The sequence below is a fragment of the Marmota monax genome, unplaced genomic scaffold (assembly GCF_021218885.2).
Source record: "Marmota monax isolate L192 unplaced genomic scaffold, Marmota_monax_Labrador192_F-V1.1 WCK01_AAM20220418_F8-fsc01109, whole genome shotgun sequence".
Classification (NCBI taxonomy): Eukaryota; Metazoa; Chordata; class Mammalia; order Rodentia; family Sciuridae; genus Marmota; species Marmota monax.
Genome location: NW_026694408.1, coordinates 37,668 through 44,092, shown reverse-complemented (window position 1 = coordinate 44,092; position 6,425 = coordinate 37,668).

The following is a 6,425-nucleotide window of genomic DNA, read 5'->3' as shown; positions in this document are numbered from 1 at the left end:
GTATGTTGATGGGTTTTTTTAAAAAAAATTCCTGTATACTTGCTAGAACATAGAACTAAGCCACTATTGCAGTCGAAATACAGTGTCCCTCAGAGCTCATGTGTAAAACAGTGCAAGAAAGTATAAAGGTGAAATGATTTGGTTATGAGAACATTAACCTAATCAGTACATTAATCCACCTATATGGAATAATTGAGAGGCAACTAAGGCAGGTAGGGAGTGACTGGAGGATGTGAGTCACAGGATTTGTGCTTTTGAGATTTAAATTTTGTGCCTGGTGGGTGGAGCTCTCAATCTGCTCCCGGTTTGCCACATCCTGAGATGCTTTCCTCTCCCATGCCTTTCAGCCATTATGTCCTTCCTCATCTTGGGCCCAGAGTAATGAAGTTGATTATTTGTGAATCAAAACCTCTGAATTGTGGGCCCTAAATAAATCTTTCTTCCTTCTAAAATTGTTCTTATTAAATTTTTGGTCACAGCAGCAAAAAAGCTGACTAAAACAGCCACAGTCCTAATGTTTTCAATAATTGTTAACTAGATCTTGCTGGGTTAATCTGTAAGGATCCCGCGAAATGTCAGAGAAAGAGACCACCAAGTGACCACTCATGCAATTGGCAGAAGGGGATTTATTGAACCAGCATGCTGGGGCTCCGTGCCCACTCAAGAAGGGGAAGCAGCCCAGAGCCCCGAGCAGGGGCTGAGCACTGCTTAAGTACACTTTTTGGGGAGGGCGGAGGGCTTTGTATACATCAGAACAAATCATCATTAGGCGCGAGAAAATTGAACAACAGCTCCTAAACCTGATTAGTTCATTCATTGGCGGGAACAGGTCAGGCTGGAGTGATAGGTCATTCCTAAGGAGGGGGTTACATTTAAACTGATTGGTCCAGGCCCTGCAATGCCTACGTGCGACCACACAGAGCCCTTATTAAACAACCAATAGTCAGGGGAAATATTTACTGGGCATTTCCAAGCATTGTCTCAACAGCTACAGAAATTTCAGATTTTGCAGGTAGCATAGAAACCTAACGATACCTAATCCTTTACATTTTAACTCAGACCTTGCAGCTTAGAAACTTTACAACACCCGGTCTTTTACCCTTTAACTTTTACGCTTTAACTTCAATTTCTTTTACCCTTACAAATCTATTAACAATCCACTGACAATATAATATAAAATCACTTTTGCAATGATCTCTCATCTCTGACCACCCCATAAATATAAGGTTTTATGTTAAAACCCAAGGAAATAATTCATGTTGATCTCCTCACATAATTCTCTTCCTGGATCAGTAGTGCTCAGCTTTTTACATTGGAATCTCTTGCTGGACTTTAAAGGTTCTAATGCTCACTTCATGCACCAGAACTCTGATGTAATTGACATGAGCCCTAATCTGAACACTGGAATTCTAATCTCTAAGCCAAGCTTGAGAATCACTGTCCTGGAAAATGTGCCGGGCATTTTAGAAAGAATCAGGATGAAGTGCAGAAAATGGGGAAAGGCTAAATTGTTGAGATGTAGCCCAGTAGTAGGATGGTCCTCTTGCTGACCTATGGTGAAAATGGAATACCCTGGTGTCCCCTGCTCACATGTGTTGGTTTAGCATTGTCTGCATTGCATTAGAGTAACTAAGAAATCTTTAACAAGGGAGCATCTTTGTATTCTCAGTTTTCAAAACTTCTGAATCATAATTTGGAGCCAGCAGAGTAGGTTGTGGCTGTTAACATTAGCATATGTCAATTTTGCTATTTAAGAAATTACAATTTAATAAGCCATTCCAAGTTGTAAAATGACAGTCTTCCCTTTCCAATAAAAATAAAGAATGTTAAGCATCTTTATTAAATAATTAGTCTATACTGACCACATTTAACCATTTTACTTTTATTTATAAAATAAAATTTGACTTTTATATTATATATTTTTGGACTCATGAATACTTTCCTATGAAAAATAGTTCTAACTGTTTTTATTGGCCAACCTTCACTACCATTACACATGTACACACACACAATGCACAATGAAGAAATATTAATGAGTTCAGAATTTCAAATATCATGGATTATATTATGGATTATACATATAGATTATAATAATAGTCAAATTTATTCAGTTCAAAAACCTATGTTCTAGGGGCTGGGGATGTGGCTCAAGCGGTAGTGCGCTCACCTGGCATGCACAGGGCACTGGGTTCGATCCTCAGCACCACATAAAATAAAAATAAAGATGTTGTGTCCACTGAAAAAACTAAAAAATAAATATTAAAAAATTCTCTCTCTCTCTCTCTCTCTCTCTCTCTCTCTCTCTCTCTCTCTTTCTCTCTTTAAAAAACAAACAAACAAAAAACCTATGCTCTGGAAGGTCTGGCTAAAGTTCAGTCAACTTTACTTGTTTTCTTTTTTATTAACTACTTTATTGAGGTGCTTTTGACACATAGAAAACTATATACACTTGACAAAGATATCTCAATGAATTGAGGTGCATGCATATTTGAAATTGATAACAATACGATGGCATGTAATAAACAATAATTTCCATTACAGAATAGTGTGGGAGGCCAACCTTACGGGTGACTGAGTTACACTCCCCAGCTGGGTGCTGAGGCGCTCAGTCACAGAAATGGGTGTGTCTTGCTACAGCCCCATGGGTGAAGCTATGCTCACCTGTTCCTTTGTAATATAACCCCTTGCCCTGTTTAGGATAGAATCTTCCATGGAAGTGCCTTGTGTGTGTCCCCTTCTCTTACTGTACCCTTGGGTGTGGCCTACCCAGGTGTCAGTCAACTTGCTGACAGTGGACATCATGAAGATAGACTCAGCCCCCTGAAACCTGACCCCTTGCCTCATTTGAATAGCTTCTCCTCAATAAGGGGTCAGCACATGATCTCGCTCTCTCTCTTTCTGTGGACCCTTAAGGTCAGAGGAGCTGTCACAGCAACCCCAAAGAAAACAGTATTTGTGTCTCTTGTGTGGTTATTTCGTGCAGCCCAGTTAGCCCAGTTTAATTAGAGTGACCCCTGAGCCTTTTAGTCACGAGAACAGAAACCTGGCAGGATAGGATGGTAAAGGGTGTACCAGCTCCCTTAGTCTAGCATTAGGCATACTAAAGATTGGCCCAGGCATTGGGCTCCAGGCTCCAAACTTTATGGTGCTACATAAAATATATTGAGCTCATTTCCCCAGCACTTATTCAGCCCTCAGAGGGCTCTGATCAGTGCCATACCACATTGCCTCATGTGCCCTTTTACGATAGTTACAATCTCCCTGCCTGGTCCCTCCTCTGTGTTCATTGGTAGTCTTTTCCTCTGCTTGTCATTGGCCCTTTTCTCTTCTCCAGACAAGGAGTGGGTCAGGATACCCTAAGAAGCTTTTTCCAGAGACATATACTTGCTCCCTATACAAGATCCCAAGACCCTTCCACACCTCCCGCTTTATGCTATCTGGATCAATACAAAAAACTAAGGCCATATTGTGGAATTTCCTACCATGCTGCAGAGGTTGGGCATTCTTCTCAGAGCTCCTCTACCCTATAGATGCCTCAACCTCAGCCTTGGAAGACAGTATTACATTTACTTATTTGCATGTCTATCTCCTCTATCTCTCAAGAAGGCATGAGCTTTTTGAGATAGGAGTCCATCTCTAGGGCCTACCAAGAAAGGAGCACTTATGAGTAAGAGTGTAGAAAGATAAACAACTGAAGGAAAAAAATATGTTTTCATATTATTTTATTTTATATTTTATATTACAGTTCCCCACATAATTATTCCCATTAGTGTGAAAAGAAAATTTGAATTTCATAACTCTTTCCTTCAGAAAAAGCAAAAATATGTCAAATCTGAAATAAAGTACAAAAACCAATGGAGATTTTTTGCTGTTGCTTTTAATCCCCCTTTTATTTTGTTCCTTCTATTCTTGGATAAAGGTTATTTTCTTGTAATTTAATCAATATATAATCCTTAATATTAACTATACTTTCCTGAAATTCTGATTTTCAACTGTGTTCTCCCCATGGCAATGGAAAAGACTCTCTTAAGAGGTCACACTATGGGTTATGTTATTTAACTTAGCAAAAGGAAATTTTTAGATGCTTGATAGATGGCCCTGGGTTATGAGTTGGTCCCTACAAAACGACATGCACACTTGAAAGCAGAGAACAGAGACAGAAGAGAAAGTCAGATCTGAAATATAGGAAGGACATTCAGGAAAAGTTAGGACTAACTGAATCCTGACAATATCCTACCTGAGCTTGTGGCAGATTTTCTTCTAAAAAGAAATGCAGCCCTATAGATACCATGCTTTGGCTAATAAATTCCAAAGCACGGGATCCAGCTAATTCAGGTTGGTTTTGGACTTCTGACCCACAGAAGAAACTGTGAAAAAAATAAATGGGTATTTTTGAAGCTGCTAAATCTGTGATGACAGCAATAGAAACTAATATAATTATTTCATTACCAAATCAAAGTTGCTATTGTGGGGCATTCTCCCACATTCCTATGCCCTTCTGATGGTTATGAGGATTTAAGTGTGTTAATAATTTTAAGTGCATATACAATGTCTAACAAATATTACTCATGTATAGATGTTTGTTACATAGATGAGGAAATATGAGAATGTCAGCTCTATCATACTTCAATACACCAGCCCAGACCAAGCACCAGGTTGATAGTTCTAGTCATAACAATCTCCATCTTACCCTGTCATTCCAAACCTTATCTGCTGAGACTGGATTTAGGGTTAGAGAATATGAGAGTTTTTCACTGGTTCATTTAGTTACTACATAGTGTGTGCACCTCACAATATTTTAAGGATTTTGCAAATATGAACCCATTTAATTCTCCAATAAAACCATGAGGCAAGAACTAATGTTATGGTCTTTCACAAATGGGAGTTTAGGGAATGGGCCCATGCTCCACAGAACATATAAGTAGCAGATTTGGGGATGCAAACCTACACTGCTTCCAGAGCTGCTCTTAAACCCTGTTCTAGAACAAAAAAATAAATTAAAATATGTATTAGCATTGAGCCAAGCTCCACACTAGAATGAGTCCAGGAATCTGGTTTCCCCTTTCCTATCAACCTGAGATTGTCCATTAGGGTCAAAGGGTGAATGGCTTTTCCAGTCACACAGTAGGCAGGAAAGAGGTTTGCTGTCATCTCTTCCCTTTCCACAGACAGCCCCAGATCACAGCCACGATTCTGGAGGCCTAGTCAGAGGGTTCTGCTTCAGAGACAGAGGAAGAGTTTTTTATTCCCCTCCACCCTGCCTTTCCAATATCATGTATCTCTCATTCTGAAATCTGTGACCACTGCACTGTTTAGCCAGTTTTGCTTCACCATTGCTCCTTCTACTGCCCATAAGAACCTCCTGTGCTTAGGAAAGAACTCTACTTTCAGCACTATTGGGCACATCAGATTTAGTTGCATTCCATGATTTTTTAATTTTATAAGAGATTTTATAAAACAATTTGAATTAGAAAATTTGGAAGTCCAGAAAGTTTTTTTTTTTTTTTTAAGAGTTGGCATTTTTACTGTGGAATTGAAGAAGAGTTAATTTCAGGGGAAATTGTGATAATACTTTTGTTAAATATTGCAGTATGGCATGGTGATCACTAAATTACATGTGTTGCTCATTATGTTTATTGCTAAAAGTCTTACCACTCTCCTGATTCTGAATGGGAGATAAGGGTCTTTAAATCTTTAAACAGCTGCACTGTAAAATTTTAGATTCTTGCCTGGAGATAACATAATTAGGTTTGTGGTTTTGCATCAGTGAAGTGTTTGTCTGCACCTATTCAGGAGATTATATCTGCAGACTATTTTCTAATTGAGTCCAAAACCTCCATAGAAGCTTCTCGGCACTGCTGGAATATGGATTCTTAGTCACTGAGGGGTTGATAATGGTTCTTCCTGATGATACAGAGACATTTGTGATCACGTAGATTAAACAAGAACTATAGGACCTTGTTTATATTTCTACAAGCAGTGTTCTGAGCCCAACAAAATGAGTGAAAAACGTTGTGTGACAAAAAAACTAACAATTAGTTCATTCTGGGTTGACTACTTGTAAAGAACTGATATACTGCATGTAAAAGAGTAGTAGAATAAAGAAAAAATAAGATAATCCTGCCAAAATGAGTTGATTACAAAATCTAGTTCTCTAGTATGGCAATTTCTTGAAGTTGTGACATATTAGAGAAACTCGGACTCTCATTTTTTCTTACCATATCTTATCTTTAATCACAAGTTAAACTGCTTTTGTATTTTCCTACATTCCTGGATTCTCAGTCTCCATAGGCTCTATTTCCTTCCCTGCACAAGATGGACTTCATGGCTGATCAGCATAATCACCAGCATGGTTATGTTGGATAAGAGTTGAGATTAAAGGAGTCAAGTCAGGAAAGAGGAGATCTTTGGGTGAGAATTGTGGA